This window comes from Amblyomma americanum, chromosome 1 (assembly GCF_052857255.1).
Source record: "Amblyomma americanum isolate KBUSLIRL-KWMA chromosome 1, ASM5285725v1, whole genome shotgun sequence".
Taxonomy (NCBI): domain Eukaryota; kingdom Metazoa; phylum Arthropoda; class Arachnida; order Ixodida; family Ixodidae; genus Amblyomma; species Amblyomma americanum.
The window spans coordinates 502,823,550-502,841,297 of NC_135497.1; positions in this window are offsets into that span (position 1 = coordinate 502,823,550).

The following is a 17,748-nucleotide window of genomic DNA, read 5'->3' on the forward strand; positions in this document are numbered from 1 at the left end:
GCGCCAACGTACAGAATTACTTCTTTGTTTCATTCATCGTTTTTTGTTCCTGAAGGCCTTACCTATTTCCTTTCCTGAGATTCCCGAGCAACTTTCCCGCTGTGAAAAAAGTACCACTGTGGACATGCACAGGCTCTGGTGGAATCTGGTTATTGAGTCTGGTCGCCTCCTTTGCGTTAAACATAAAAAGTAAGATAAACGTCGTATGGAGTTTAATTTCCTGAAGCTGCATGAGGGCGTCGTGTCATAGTGCAGCGGAGGGCTTCGGATTTGTTTGGATAAATTGTGGTTCAGCATGACGGCTGTGTGCGATGCAGCTATGGCCGGGTCCAGGTTAGCTTAAACTACCTCTGGTTATTTAAAGTGCAAAATGACTTGCACAGTACACGAGTGCTTATGTATTTCACCGCCAAGAAGGCGCTGGGACTCTTCTCGTAAAGCGGCTTTGACGGAGACTTTAGATCAAATACAAGAAGAGGTAGAGGGAGTCACTCTCTTCACAGGCCCTTCATACCCAAGTTTACATGAAAAGCCACGCTGTCAGATTAGACGCGGGATGTGCTCGTAACCTGAGCCTCCATCGAGACGTAATTTCCGGAGGTGTCACAAGAGGCAACAATAGCGCTAGCACTCGTGCAGCCCAAAGTGGGAAGAATTGTCACTGACTCGCAAGAGGCGTATAACAGCTACGGAAAGGGGTGGGTTTCTATTGCGGCAGTAGATATTCCCAAGAGTAAACGCGACGTACCGGAAAAGAAAGTTGAGTGGATATGGACACCGGCTCACTCTGGGCTGGAGGGTAAACTTGCCCACCAGTTCGCCCGAGAAATGGAACACCGGGTAGAAGAAGGTGAGTCACAGTCTATAATTAGCTTTAGGGACATTATGTACCTTTACAAGACGGAGACGCGACGTTACCCCGATTCTCACAAATCGCTTAGCAGAAACAGAAAGCGATCTAGAGGCAGACACAGGCAGGATCCTTACCCCACCCATACCTTCAAAACAAGACGTACCCGGAAAGGTACGAGAATGAATTAATTTATGCAAGACTCAGAAGGCACGTTATAGCACGTCATTGGAGTAATTGATTTCGTCAAGGCAATCCACCCATCTCTTATCTGCCCCACTACCCCGCCCCATCCCTCATCCTCCCTTAGCGAGCGATGGGACACATTGCCAATCAGCCCCACCCTGCTGGACCAGCTCGTCGTGATCTCCAGGGGTCAAGCGGCTAGGGAAGCATATAGGTCCCGTGAATAGTGAACCACTTCCATCAACGACATCTAAGAAGATGTCGAGCTCGGCTCAATGAGTGGACATGGGAGCAGCCTTCCCGGCACCATGGCTAACGCAACTCTGCTCTACGTTCCGCCGGTTATAATGGCCCTGGCTACGTCCTGCATGCTGGCCTCGCCATGCTTCGTGACTTACCCCGGTTTTTCACGGTGACTGGAAATGGAAAAACCATCACCTGCGTGCGCATCGTTGGAAGGACTACCTATCACCGGCACTTCTATCGCCTCGCCACACGTGTCGATCGGATCTGGGACGGAAGCCTGCGTGGCAGACTACTTAAGCAGGCCAAATCTCGACTGCAGTTTCAGTGGACATGGGAGCAGCCTTCCCGGCACCATGGCTAACGAAACTCTGCTCTACGCTCCGCAGGTTTGTACAAGCTATTCGCTTTATGCCTAAATATCGGACAACCGATTTCTCTTTCTGCTCCTATGTCCACATGTGCTGCTCGCAACCTTCAGTGAATGTGTTGATGTATCGCTTGTACTACTTTGCTCTTTAGACATTGAGACCAATCCCGGCCCACCCAAGCCGCGCCCAGTCATTTCAAAGTCAGAATCAAATGACGATCCTGAAACGTCTATATTAGCGATGCTTACAAGCATCAACGACCGGACCTTAGAATTAGCTAAAGATCAAACCCAGATCTGCGCAGACGTTAGGATCTATAAAGACAATCAAGCATCACTGAAAAGCAAAATATTAGATGTATTCAATCGCCTTGAAGTTCTTGAATCAAAAACTAACATTCTTAATACTATCCAGCCTGAGTTAGTTTCAATTCAGGACACTACTAGTCGTCTGACATCGCACCAGGCGGTAACTGCAGTCTCGTCTAGATAGCGTGGAAGACTAGTCGAGAAAGAATAATCTGATCCTGCATGGCATTCCTGATGAAAGCGAATCATGGAATGTGACTGAAATGAAAACGCTTGCTGCGTTGTCGGAAGTACTTGACGACGATTCCACACAGCTAAGCATTGAACGTGCTCATCGTCTCGGCACTTTTTCACCCTCAAAAAATCGCCCTATTATCATCAAAGTTTCCTCTTTCAAAGTCAGAATGAAAGTGTTAGACCTCCGTACTAAACTAAGTGGCAAACAACTTTCCGTGTCTGAAGATTTTTCCCCCGCCACTCGTTTCGCCCGCAAAAAACTAAAAGAATTCGCGAAAAAACTACCGCGATCTCCCAAGTACCGCCTGCGATATAACAAGTGGGTTGTTAATCGCAAGTGCTACATCTTTAACGCTGATACCGATACCATTGAGGAGCTGCAAGTCCAATCTTTTGTCGAAAGCGAGCAGAGCCGTCCCGCTCCCCTTGAAGTAAGCAATATTTCGGAAAGCGATGAATATAACCCATAGCATTGAACGAGGGGAAGTGGTCTGGCTTTATCACCTCCTCGCACATCCGTTCTACTGTCCAACGCTAGAAGCATTCTTAATAAACGCGAATCGTTTCACTCCGCTGTCGACACGTGCGAGGCTGATACCATCGCAATAACAGAAACCTGGCTTCACACTAACGTATAGGATAGTGAGATATTTGACGATTCATCCCGCTTTTCAGTTTACAGACGCGATCGCACTCAGCGACCAGGCGGTGGCGTCTTGCTTGCTATATCGAAAACAATACAGTCCTATCACATTCCTGTACAAACTAATCTAGAATTCATTTGGGCCTGCTAGAACTAAACCATCACAAATACGTTTTTGGTGTATGTTAACGACCTCCCAATTATCCTTCCACGTTCACATCTGAATTGCATGATATGCTTGACCTTGTTGTTAAGCGGCACCCTGCAGCGCCCATTACTTTGTTAGGCGATTTTAACTTTCCTGAGCTGACATGGTCTTCGGAAATAACTCCTAAATCATCCCCATCGTCGCAAGGCAATGAGTTCTTGAACCTTTGTTCACTCTTTTCCCTCTCTCAGCTGGTATCCCAACCAACCCGTCTATCAGACACCACTGCTAACATACTAGAGTTAGTGTTGACATCCCATTCTGATCTCGTTTCAGACTTGACCTGCATGCCCGGCATAAGTGACCACTTCCTAGTCTCGTTTAATTTCTGCATTCCTTCCAATAACGCTGACAAGAAAGTCAAGCGCATCCGTGATTATAGCAGAGCTGACTTTCAGGCTGTCAACGAAGAACTATTTTCATTTCTCTATGCATTTTTAACAGATTTTGATAGCCGGGAGGCGCAGGTGAACTGGAACATTTTCGTTGCTAAGGTTAACGAACTAATGGAAAGATATATCCCCCTACGCACCATTACAAATCATAGAAATGCACTGTGGTACAACGCTCACATAAGAAGGCTTTGTAACAGGAGAAAACGCTTTGACCGAAACGCAAAAAAAAATGTAACTCCGTTTCTAAATGGGAAGCTTATCATGCGGCAAATAGCGTGTATGTATCGGCAATGAAAAACGCCAAAGATCATTTTCTACAGCACACACTGCCCAACATGCTCACAAATGATCCCAAAAAAATTTGGCGTGCCATTAAACCCAATAGAAATCATTCAATTAAATTGTTAGATGAAAACGGTTCAACTAATGCTGATACTGATTGCCATAAAATTTTAAATGAAACTTTTTGTCGCAATTTTGTTCTTACAACGTCACGTTTCCTACAGTGGAGGACGGCCAATTCTCAATCATGGATGCAATATCCATCGAGTCCCTAGGAATAGAAAAATTATTAGAAAATCTTAAGACCTATACAAGCCCTGGAAAAGATTTAATTAACGCGAAGTTCTTGGAGTACTAAACTTTATTCCTCAATCATCCTTTCCAAAATTTTCCAGCAGCCACTTGAGACGTCAGTGCTTCCAGCGGACTGGACGATCGGGAAAGTGGTTCCGTTGCACAAGTCAGGTAGTACTAATTCCCCTCTTAATTTCCGCCCAATATCACTAACCAGCATATCATGCAAAATTTTTGAGCACATCCTATACACTAACTTAGTTACCTTTCTCGAATCTAACTCCTTCTTCACTGACGCTCAACACGGCTTTCGCAAATTATTCTCGTGCGAGACGCAGTTACTTACCTTCACGCACAAACTTCACGCTTTTCTGGATCGTCGTTCATGCGCGGACTGTATCTTTCTAGACTTCTCCCAGGCTTTCGAGAAGGTTAGTCACAAACTATTTCTTTTTAAACTTAGCAAGCTAAATCTTCTCCCAAATGCTTTAGCATGGTTAGAATATTTCCTTTGTAATAGAACACAGTTTGTAATGGCTAATAACATATGTTCTCCATTCACTTCCGTGCATTCTGGGGTTCCACAGGGGTCTGTCGTTGGGCCCCTTTTGTTCCTGATATTTATTAATGACCTTCCTATTTCCGTTTCCTCCCACATTCATTTATTTGCAGGCGACTGTGTAATATTTCGTGAAATTAACGACCCTAACGGCTCTCTTCTTTTGCAAAAAGACATTAATGGAATTCTTGAGTGGTGTAATACGTGGTCAATGGAACTAAACAAAACCAAATGTAAAGTACTACGTGTGTCACGCATTTCTATACACCCCACCTCTCATCATCTAGATAACATCGAACTAGAACAAGTGTCTTCATACCGGTATTTAGGCGTTCACATAGCAAGTCATCTAACTTTGTCTTTTCACATCAATTCAATGATTAACAACACCAACCGCGCCCTCGGCTACTTTCGCCGTAACTTTCTCTCTGCCCCCACTTCCTTGAAACTTCTCCTCTATAAATCTGTCGTCCGTAGTAAGTAGGAATATGCTGCCTCCATTTGGGATCCCTTCACGGTAAACTTGATCAGTTCCCTCGAATTAATTCAGAATAACTCGGCGCGTTACATCCTTCAGAACTATAACCGTACCGCTAGCATAACCTCTATGAAGAATACATTACAGTTACCATCTCTTGCTAGCCGTCGAGAGCACGCTCGCCTTTGTCTAATGCATAAAATAATGTATCATAACCCCAGACTGCACCGCGATCTTATACTTCCTCCATCATATGTTTCATCACGAGTTGATCATGCGCATAAAATCAGCATTCGTTTATTTAAAACAAAATGCGCCGCTGAGTCTTTCCTTCCACGAACAGCAAAGGACTGGAACCACCTTCCCGGAAGTACAGCCTTCATAATCGACCATCAGCGTTTTTGTTCCGCCTTAGCTATCACTGTATAAATAGAAATCAAACGCCTTGTACTAAACCCCTGTATACAACCACTCCCCTCTTCAATGCCCTCGGGCCTTGAGGGTAGAATAAATGAAATGAAAGGAAATAAAGATGTTTCTCTCTCACTCTCTCTGCTATTGCTGGCAGAAAAAATAAAAAGGAAAGTGCAGGGGCCTGTCCACTTGCTCAGCTGAACCCCAACCATCGTTGACCACAACCGCTGCTCTCTTATCTTTCTCCTAATTTCAGCACGCGGCTGGCGTTTCGCTGTATATGCACCGTATGAATACGAGCGTGGGCCGAGACTGGTGCCACTTGAAGTCATCATTTGTGATGAAATTATGGACCTTCCGTTTGGCACACAGAGTTTGGAACGATGTCAAAGAAACTAGCGCGAAACTGAGCACAGAGTTCTTAGTCGAGTTGAATTCTGGCTTGTGCGAGGGATTCGTAAAGACGACCCTTGGTCCTCGAAACCGTAATGAGGGGCGACCTTTCGATGGCCGTGGCGAGCCAACCGGTCGTTGCATAGGGATATTGGTGCCAAACGAATTGCCGTTTCGTGATGTACAAGTTGGTATCCGAATTTGTCGATAGCAAAGGAGTAAACTTATCTAAGGCTCTTTATTGGATTTCGCATTCGCGAATCAATTTAAGATATAGCCATATATACCAAGCCGTCGGTTGAGACAGTGTACCGGCGGCGCCGGTCCGAGTCTGACGATCCCAAAGACATTGCTGGACATGCAAAGCATAGGGAAAATGATAGGGACCGCCTGACGAAGTGAAACCACAGCCAAACCAAGCTTTCGCTTTGTAGCTGTGGCTAGTATAGTGGAGATAAACCACAACCATTTTTGTTTAGTTGTAGCGTTGATCAATGGAGATTATTGGCAAATATTTGTTCGCGGAAAGGTACATACTGATTAGAAAAGCAGAAAAAAACAACCACATGCGACCTGTAGGACCCGAGCTCACGACGACCTCCGAATTATTAGTAAAATATTTAATAATATTCTGAACAGGTTAGCCCCGCAAAACCTAAATAAAGATACCCTATGCTCTTTGGTTTCTGTGGCTGTTGGTCTGTTCACATGGTTAACGAGCCCCGCATTTTCCTATATATATATATATATATATGCAAAGTTGAAAACGCTTCATTTAGCCATAGATTTATTTTAAGTCGACGTTTCGGACAGAGCCTGTCCTTTCTCAAGACTGCGGTTACAGGGATCTTCTCCCTCTTCTTAAGGAGTTGACCTTAACCTCCCGTTATATACGCTCGCGCTATCACCAAGTCCACGCAAACCCCTCCTGTACCCTCTGTCACCACCCCAAAGCCACTCTCGATCATGTCCTTTTCCCCTACCCAATGGATCCTCCTCCGCGGGGCCTGGAGCACCTTACCACTTGGGAGGCTTGGGAGACCCTACTGCGCTCCGAGGACCCGGCCAAGGAAGCCATCGCAACAGGCCGGGCTGCCAGCGTTATGAGCCTCCGGGACATCAACGTTTCAGTGCAGTGGGGCCGTGCGGGGGCCCAAGGACCTGAGCGTCCTAAACTCCCCTGCATTTAGTAAAGTTTGCACCACCACTACCACTGGCACACATGTACCACACATGAACAAAATAAACAAACGGAGGCAAAGAATACTAGGTAAGAGAGAGAAAGAGAAAAAAGGGGAACCAATAAAAAAGAAAACGCGCTGTCCCCCGCCGCCCACCCCGCAGCTACGGGGAGCCGACCCGGGACGAGAAAAAAAAGTAAGAAAAACAAGGAGCGGGAGGCGATAATGGCCACCTCTCAAGGCAGCAGAGCGGCGGCGAGTAAGGTGCACAGGAACAGACGGTGGCGTCTCTCCTTCTGAGTTCCACTAACTTGTCAGGCTCTGTCGGGAGTCATGCACCGAATCCGCTTACTACATATAGCCGCCGCGGTGGCTCAATGGTTAGGGCGCTCGGCTACAGATCTGGAGTTCCTGGATTCGACCGAGGCGGCTGCATTTTTATGGAGGCTAATCGCCTAAGGCGCCCGTGTGCTGTGCGATGTCAGTGCACGCTAAAGACCCGCGGGTGGTCCAAATTATTTCTGAGGCCTCCACTACGGCAACTCTTTCTTCTTTCACTCCCACCTTTATCTCTTCCCTTACGGCACGGTTCAGGTGTTCAACGATATATGAGACAGATACTGCGCCATTTCCTTTTCCCAAAAACGAATTATTATTATTATTATTATTATTATGTGAGCATCCGATGGCGTTCGTCTCTTTTACCAAAGAAAGAACACGTGCATCTGCGCTCTTAACTATTTATACTAAGATACAGCTTTCTATGGATATTAAGTGGAAGCTAGGAGCGCGAAACGCCGCCTTTCACAAGCGCGCTCGGCATGCGATCGAGAGCCACATACGCCGGCCTGTTACCTGGCGGCACGGGTTCCCAACTTCCATCACAGCCATAGAAAGCTGTCCCCGAGTTTTACATGCCCCCCTTAGAGAATCGTCTTGGTAGCGTCCATGCCTCTCGCAAGCCACCCCCCTCCCTCAGGGAATCGTCATGGTAGCGTCCAAGCCTCTCCCAGGCCAATGCCCACGTGTGGACGCATCCTTTTCAACTCTTTCTCGCGGGTGACACGTTTCGGTGTTGAGCTGTTCAACGAGCGTTTGTGACTTCGTTGCACTTCAAGAAGTGCCACTGGCACCTCGAGGAGCATCGCACTCCAATGGCAACAAATGGTAAGTCTGCACCTTTTCTACTTGTTCTTTATGTGCGCTAGTTGTTCAAAAATACTAGTTACGACTACACATATAATTGCGCTCTGGCTGCACCAGGAACCTCATTTTTTCTTGGAAAGTACATGAACAGCTGCGCCTGAGTCGCCTTGCAAACAAAATCTTATTGCGGGTTGCAGATTGGCCGCACCAAAATGCGATACCGAAGCGTTCTGCGGATAGCGAAAACGTGTTTCTGTTAGAAAGATTTTGCGGACTTCCTGGCTGGATTGCGCGGAGGGAAATTATTTTTGGGGGTGAAATATGACCAGTGCAAAACCCTGAAGCGAAAAATGTGAGCGCTCGTCGTATATGCGGACTCTTTTTGCCCGTGTTTGTGGAGAGCTTAATTAATTTTATTGCATCACATTTGCGTGATAGAACCTCGGGATATTGACGCACATCCCATCTGTCCTTTATGTGTCAAGCGCGAACAGGCCTATTGAATTTATCTTCCAGCGAAATGTGACATAAAATCGTAGAGGCCAGTAGAGTGCGATGTCAGTGCAAGTTAAAAAAAACAGGTGGTCGAAATTTCCAGACCCCTTCCCTACGGCCTTCCTCACAGTCTGACTCTCTTTAGAATGTTAAACCCCCGTAAACCAACTTCGAGGACCTGGAGTCGCCTGTTTCCTATCGGCGACTAACAGTTGTTTGCTCGCTTTGAACGCTGCAAGGCAAGAACGCGGTAAAGGACGTTCTGTCAACGAACCTTCTTTGCCGTCGTAGAGACGCCAACCTGCGCATGTTGCTTATGCGCAGCGTCCCTTGCTGAGGCTCCTGCATGGGGCCGTTGCTTCTTAAGTGCTTTCATCGAGAATGTCCTAGCAAGTCGAGGCATTCTGTCTCGACGCGCGTTAATACCCGCTAACGTCAGTTGCAAGCGCTTGATTCTCAGCTGCCTTAAAATAAAAATTGGTTTTTGGGGAAAAAATGTTGTAGTAACTGTCTCACATATCTCGGTGGTCACCGGAACCGCACCGTAAGAGAAAGGATAAAGGAGGTAGTGAAAGAAGAACAGGAGAAAGAGGTGCAGTAGTGGAGGGCTCACCTTTGATGTCAGTGCATGTTAAAAGACGCCATGAGGTCAAAATTATTCCGCAGCCCTCCACTCCCTGTATCCCTCTGCGCGGCGCGTAAAAGTGCAAAAGAAGCGAGCATGAGCGAATGCAAGCACAGGGGAGGAAAAAGATGAGAGAGGGTGAAGGGCAGAGAGCAGCTGCATTCGAACGCGCATGACGCTCGCTTGACCTTACCGAGCACTGGCAAGAGCGAACGCGTCGGTGATTCTGGCAGTTTTAATGCAACAGCTTTAAGGAGCTCGTGTCAAAGAAAGCCGGTGTCGTCGGCGTCGGTGTCTTTGGCCGTGAGCGAAGAATGACGCATCTCGGTGGACTTCTGAACCGCGACGTAAGGAAAGGGATTTTAACGCGACAGCGTTAAGGATTGCTTGATGAACGGATTGCTTGAAAGGTCGTTCAATTCATTGATTGATTGATTGATTGATTGATCAATAGATCGATTCTTGCTTCCCTTACGGCGCGGAGTCCAGTTTTGCTTCTCTTACGGCGGTGTCCATCAAGAAACGTGTCAGGCGTGATTTCCTTTCATTAAAAGCAATTGCTCATTTCATGTTCTTTCTCTTACGGCCCAGTTCAGACTTCCGCCGAGATTTGTGAGACAGGCGTACTTTCCTTAAATAGTCCAACGGGCCACGTGTCGCGCCGGACGGGCGGCGGCGTTCCGTTCCGTGTACTACTTACTCGGCAACGCTGCGACAGGCTGTCGCGTCTCACTCTTAAAGACGAAGCTTAAGCGTCCTACAAGTTTGGTTTTGTGTGGCCTGGTCTTGTTTATTAGGTTTACCGTCCAAAAGCGACTCAAACTATGAGGGACGCCTAGTGAAGGGCTGCAGAAATTTTTACCACCTGGACTTCTTTAGCGGGCAGTGACATCGCACAGTACACGGGCCTCTACAATTTCGCCTGCATCGAAACTGTTTGCTTTAATCGGGAGATTGGGCGCGGAAGTATCTCATCTTGTTTGCATGTCCCGGGGCCCTGTCGCTATCACTTCACATAAGCTCGTTTGGCTCTTCCTACTTGATTTTCTTAACAATATGGCTTAGCAGCCTGTTTCATTTGTGGGATATATAAAGGACACCGCGATGAAACTTTTCAAGCTGTGTGTTGGACTTCTTTTGTTTACGGTCAATGTGGTGTGAAATGCTATATATGCCCATTAAAAACCGCGCCCAGGCGGTAAACGCTTGTGCAAAAATTCATTTGTCTTCACGGCGGGTGCACGTGAACCCAAACAATGATGATTACCGCTATGGTCGAGCAGATGAGTGCTAGCTTGTCAGCATTGCTTTTGAACTTGCTGTATTTCATTTTAATGGTGCTGCCTAACATTATTGGGTGACGGTTGCTTTGTCGAACTGGCGGAGTTACGAGCGCTTTGTAGTGTGAAATTATAGTGGAACGGACTTGAGCCGTTTATCGTTCGGCGCCTTGACCTCGAGTGCCCTCATCGAGATAGAAACAGACATTAAAAAGCGGTATTGAGGCGCTGGTGAGGTGTCCGCTTGCGTTGATGGAGCCCACACGCATAAGCATGCATATATGCCATAATTAAGCATGCGCTATAGTGACTTCCCACCGAATAATTCATTGCTGCTCCTGCACGTTAGTGTCGTTCATCGCAGCCTTAAATTGGCGTTCGGCCTTTGTTCTAACCGCCGCGGGTTTCAAGTCCGAACCACAAGGGAGCGTTTCTTCGGAGTCGCATCAGCGTTTCGGCTACTGGCGTCGCCGGAGGCGTAATTCCGGCGCTTAGAGCAAGCCGACGCAGGGAGCCTCAGATATCTGGCTAGGCCAGGTGTCAGCGTCGGCACCTTAAATACCTCGTAGGTGAAGACTGGTGAAAACGAATGTCTCGCCACGCGTCGGCAGCGACTTGCAGACCAATCCACATAGGTGTTACGGCACCACCGCCCTTGCGATCCTTGCCCTATTGTTCCCCTTGCTTCCGCAGTAGGTTTCCATTGCCGCTTAACAGGATGATAATTACGCACAGAGGATAATTGAGTGGCTTTGTCCATGATATGCGGACATCGTCCTCTGGAGGCGTCCCAATGACCTCACGTGTTTGGTCGCCCTCTCCAGTGGGCTTCGAGCGACAACGCCGGTAGACGAGACGCTGGCGCGACGCGGAAGAAACGGTGCCTCCTGCGTCCGTTGTACGTGTAGTGTCCAGACTTCGATGCTTCGCCTCAGCACATTTTTGGCGCCACGCAGCGCAACTCATGTGACACTTCGCTGCTGATGGCTTTATTAACGCCTACGCTTTGTATGGCCATGTTTGCGATTTCGTGTCACGAGGAGCTTGTTCTCACGATAGCGTTCGAATGAATGGAGCTGTAAGAAAAATAATGGCTGCATTATGTAGAGCACCAAAAAATCTCGCAGTGGAAATCATGAGGCGCATGTGGAGTAATATTTATTTAGCTGAAGATTTCCACAATGTGGGCAGGGCCGGGGCAGAAGTGGCACTGAATTTGAAAACACAGGAAGTGGGCGGAGCTTAAGTGTGGTGCCAAATTTTAAAAAACTGGAAGTGTGGACGAAGCAAAGCGTGCCGCCAAATTTGAAAACCAAGTGTGGCGCCAAGTTTCAAATATAAAAATTGGCATTCATGAAAATTTAGGCAAACAGGGGAAAAGAGGCACAAAGAGAGGCGAGGAGGCGTCATTGCTTTCGCATTCCTGCAATGCGAGTGCCGCAGTGATATAATGGTTATAACGGTTGGAACTGCTGCCCATGCCATGCCATGCAGTTGTTTCAGGATGCAATGTTGAAGGGCGTTGCAATGCACTAGACGCCGGCTTGTTGCGACTGCGAGCCCTTCCTGGTAATCACTAAGCGGGAGGTAGGCGGCTAAGGCTATGAGGACGAGGTTAATCACAGGATCAGGGCATTTTCTGCGCCAAATGATGCAGTGTGTTTCCGAATGTATTCTGCTAAAGAGCAGCGTCTTAAGCTTAAATTCTATCTGGACAACCACTGACTGCCACTAATCGGTATATTATGGGCAGCTAATATTATACTGATAATAATACATCACAGCGCCAGGTACAAACACAATGCAGAGTCATCGGACCTGCCACAGCTGTATAGGGCTTTAGTGACAGTTCTCGACACGCAGCGGAACCGCGCATACTTGTACTGAGGACATGATAAGACATATTAAACATGCAATCCTTTCATAAATATACATGGCCGCAGACGCCGAGGTGTGTTGCTGAAAAAGCAAGGCATAATTCTCAGCGTTCGACATAAATGCGAACTTTTGTGCTAGCAGTATTAGAGCGTCTTTGTGTGCGTCCTACTAGTGTCGTGTCGTCGTTTAAAATTTATCACTTTGGTGCTTGGTAGCAATTAAAGAATTTTAGCGGGCCATCGGTGCAGCTAGTGCCAGTCAGTAGATGTGTAAAGATGTAATATCTCGCGGCTCTACGACGCTTGGATTCTCGGCCGTGCAGACGAATCCAAGCAACGCGGGGCGTCTGCGGAGCCTGCTATATAGTCACTCCCACGAAGCTACGTAGGTCAGAGTGGACGCATGACATTCGTTTCGCGCTTTCCCTCCGGTTCTAGTGGCGGTATGCGAGGCACTGCTCTGGCAGGGTTGGAGAAAGGTAGACGTGGCTGCGCTATGCTTACGTGTCCCTTAGATACGTCTGAACAGCTGAAATTCTTCGAGACATTGCACTAAGGGCAGTTTTACATTTATCCGCACTCGATAATTGATATAAGATACCCGGACGGATCGCTCGTGTTCAATAAATGAAAAGTACAGCCTAAGAGTTAATACATAAGAGTTCATTCACATAACTAAGTTCATCAGACTACAAATGGATTATGACGTCCGCCAATTACGTCGCTGTGATCGTGAAGGAATCACTTTAGCTCGAACAGCCTAGGAGCACACCGTATATTGCTTCTCACCTCCAGAACGTTCAGTTTTGAAGACAGTATCGGATGAGACCTGACAAGTAACTTTAATTATAATCTTGAACTCGTTTGCTTCAGTAATACTAACAGCGCAACTACCCCTGTTTTCTCCCTTGCGCAATGTTAAATTATTATTTTATCTGATGCAGATGATGTCGCCTTCAAGCCATTGCATTTGACTGAACCGTTTGGTGAGGTATCAGGTGCGGCTCTTAATTTAAATAAATCCAAAGAGTTTTGGTTCAGTCATTGGGGGTGCAACGCCAGGCCTTTTTGGGGACATAACCTGGGACTGTGGGACCCTTCACTACCTATGGGTTTGTTTTCAACAAATGCGCAAAAGTGAAGCCTACTGCAGATAGTCTGGATAATCATGAAGATATTCTCCATGAGGCGACAATGTCAGGCTTGGATGGGTAGGGACATGACAGTGTGTGCTCGCGCTCGAGTCGGGAGCAATTTGTTTTGCACAGAACTTGCCTATGTGCTACAGGTTCTCCACTGTTTTAGGAAGAAAGTAGAGGTGATGCACAGAATAACTGCTACATTCGTCGGCGTTCCCTATGAGAACCCATGCATCGAACTAACATATTTCTTTCTATAAACCCTGGTACAATAGTCTTTGTTCACTTATTCCTGCATCAGCTTGTTTCGCGTTTTTTTTATTTTCAAATCGGCAAACCTGCCTTTTTTAGTAGCTGTGCTTATCAGGCGTCCCTATGTTGATTTGCCTTTTCTATTGGCACCGATTGGACGAACTCGTGAGGGGCCTTTATAAAGATACCTTAAGGAAGTTAGACAACTCAATTTCCTCACTGTGCGCATTTCTTTACTCTACTTGTATATCCTCTCATGAAGGCAGATTATTCAGGCATTTACAGAGTATTTGTGTCCTGTACCGTTGTATCAGCAACCTTTTCTGGAGTTTCTTGACGCCCGTGTTTTAGAACGTGTTTGCGAATGTGCATTAATTCTGGTGTAAAAATATTCTTTAAACAGAACACATGCTGCCTAGGAAGGCATGACTTCATGCAAAGGAGATGCTTGCGCCATGGACGGTGAATTGCTGCCTGTGCAATGCACCAGAGGCATTTGGCCATTGTTTTATCCTGTGCATTGATGCTATGTTTTTCTGGGACATATTACAAATAACAATTAAGAAGGACGTCGACATCACAGCATACAGTGTCCGTTTTTGCCTATGTAGAAAAACTGTGTTGTGCCATGTGATCTCATTATTTTGCTAGGACCGTTTAGTCGTAGGAAAGGCAGCTTGATGGACCGCCGCACCGAATCACCATGGTCTCCGAAATCTTTGTTTCGTGAGCAGTGCACTTTGGTGCGGGGAGTATTGCTACCCTGGAGGAGCCGCCTAGCTGGCTCCCCTTTCTGGATGCATGTATATGCCTCCCAGATTTTTTATGTTTTGGAAGGTGGGGTCGTGCAGGTGTATTGTGGCCTGATGTTTTGGGGCGCAAGCATGATTAGACTTTTGTTTTCGGATCTATTTCCATGCAATAAAGAAAAAAAAGTGCCTCATTGGCTTAGCAACAACATGTCTGATTTGCGAACCAAGGGTCGCAGGTTTGATTACCATATAATTACCCAATTGTTTTTTTTAAATGTGCAGTCCTACTCGTCCTAATGATGCTTGAGTAATGTTGCGACCTTATGATCACCTTTATCAAATTTTTTATTCGTCGGACATGCGGAAAAGTGAGAATCTTCCTTTGTTCTCTCCCTCTCTACCTCTTCCTCCTTTCTCCTTCCCACGTGTAGGGTGGCATACCGTGCGCTGCCTAGTTTACTTCCCTGCCTTTCTCTTTCTTTATTCGTTTTAAATCCAGCGGCCCCTTCTTCGCGGACTTCTCGACCAATCCGGATTTTCTGAACCCGTCACCGCCAACTACAAGGCAGGGTTCTCCACTAATCTAGCGTCTTAACGTTACAGATTTAAAAGAAGATAGGAGTCGGTCGCAGCCCGCGCATGTTTATTGGAATGTCGAAACTCGCGGGGCAGCCCAGCGGTTGATAAATATAGCCGCCGTAGCAGCAAGCCCTCTGACGTAATGTCAAGTGAAGGCTTCGTATTGAAATGAGGGATTAAACCAATGCCATTGAGAACCACAAACCCGCATGACGCATTGAACTTCCGTTGGGCGAGGAGTTGCATCCTCCAAGAACTCTCCTCCTCGTCGCTACTAGCAAATCGGTGTCAGAACCGAATAGTGCGGCTGACGAAACGCTCTCCTCCTGGTACTCCAGGCCGCAGCCCTTGTGTGGTTGCATCGCATGCGCGTAAGGAGGCCTGCAGCCCATCGTTTCTGAGTTATTTTCCCATGAGGAACTCGCGTTATGTTTTTAATGAACGCATTTAGTGCTCGTCGCCAGATTTATTGAGCCGGCTATTGTCAAAGAAGGAAATTTAGTCAGCTTGTTTTTGAAACATATAACCCGATAATCGCTGATTGCTTTGCGTTGTCTATGAAGGGGCTAAAAAAGCAAGAGGTAATAGCAAAACGCTTGTTTTCAAACCCCATAATCGTTGACTTAGTCTACATAGTAATCTTACACATATTGTTAACGATCATATAGATCATCACCGTCAGCGTAATCATTGTCAGTACTATTGCGGAAGGTCACTATAATCTCTGACTGCTAGCCAAAAACACTGGTCCCGCAGCTTGTATCATCCGCCACACGTGCTGCAACGCAGCGCCTCCTTCTCCTATCTTCTATCTTCTCCTCTTTTGTACATTTTTTGACCTTCCTTCTCTCTATTCTACGTGGCGTGACGGTCAGATCAGCGTTTAGATTCATGCATTTTGTAATATTGGGTCGAAAAAAAACAGGATAGAACAGGCTCACTTGCTTGGCTGGCTGCAAAACAAAAATTGTCAATATTATGTGACGTGACATCCTTAATTCCTGTGTACTTCATATACTTGAGCTGATCAATAGGAAGATGTGCTTGTAACAACAGCGGTCACGATATTCCATGTTTTCAGGCAAGGTGGATGTAATAGAGGACTAACCATAAACTCGGTTATAATGCGCAACAGAGCCTAATATCTATTCATAAACCTATATTTTCTAGCACATCGACTCCAAGGAGATGCCAGCAATGAAAGCATCAAAAGAAAGGCACTCTTCATCGCCGGCGATGCGTATAGGGCACTCTCGCAAGGCATAAAAAATCTGCGCTTGAGCACCAATGAGCATGGTGCCCTCCCGGTATACTGTGGTAATTGTTAGCAGCTATATAGTATTATCGGTAATGGACACTGAAAGCTCGAGTTGTGTGCGCGCAGTTACTTCTTTGGGCATCTTTACTAGAATTGCTGTGTTTTGAGGCGAAGACTGGGCCTCCAGCACAAGCAGCATATAACCACTCGCACAGAGAAACAAAAGCTGGTAGCCATGAGTTTACGCCCACTGCTTTTCAAGCGCAATGCTTTTCACTGCCTCAGTACAGCAGTTTTAGAAAAGTATGTCGAGACACCGTTTGTTTCGTGAAGGATTGTCCGTGGTTCGTGGCGGCTAGTGGGCTTGTGCAGTATTGAGCTAACCTTCAGGCGTATCTGTGTTAAGCCGACGGATCCCCAACTGGATCCCCAAATTTATCACTGGCAAAAACTCAAAATAAACCTATTAGTCTTTGTTGTAAAGATCTCCTATCAGCTAATAAATGACAAAACGCATAGGTCCCCCATTCGCTTCATTCAGTTTTTATACAGCGCTTGCCATCAGCTCAAGTAAAGCGTAACCTCAAACTTTGCACAATAAAATCATTCGTTTTGCTTTTTCTATGAACGCTTAGGGAGTAGAATATTTTCATTTTAAAAGTTAGGTAATGAAAAGATCCTTCAGAATATTATCAAGGAAATTTTTATATTTTATTTTTTGTGCCTATTTTAACGTGGCCTTCCCCTTTACATTGTGTAAGCAGGTCTTTTACCGTTATTCAAAGGCTTGCTGTGATGGCAGATGTGAACAATTTCTTTCTGTTCTGTACCCTTCCTTCCTGGACGCGGTTAAAATGTCTGCAGCATTGTGTAAAAAATAATTCACAGCGACCCCTAATCACATAGTGTTGATAATGTGATGGCGTTAGGTGATGCCTCTATCGGCAGTGGCGTAATTTCTAGTGTAGTGACGTCACTTCTGTCCAGCCAATGCCAACATCCGGCCCGGTGACACCACTTTTACACAGCTAGTCAGCGAACTTTAAGACCGAGGGCGCATTTTTTTAGGCTTCTAAATTTATCGCATAAAAATGGCCTCAGGAAGGCATGCTTTAGCAGCTAACAAATCCTGCCCTAACGTCCGCGATATAGGAATGACAGATATAGCTCCGTAATGTTGCAACGACCTCGGCCCATCAACAGATGGTGGTGCGCTTGATGCGTTCATAACACGAGGGGCCGAATTTTGTCATTAGAGCTGATAAATTCACGGGTGTGATTAGTGCAAACAGCTTCGTGTAAG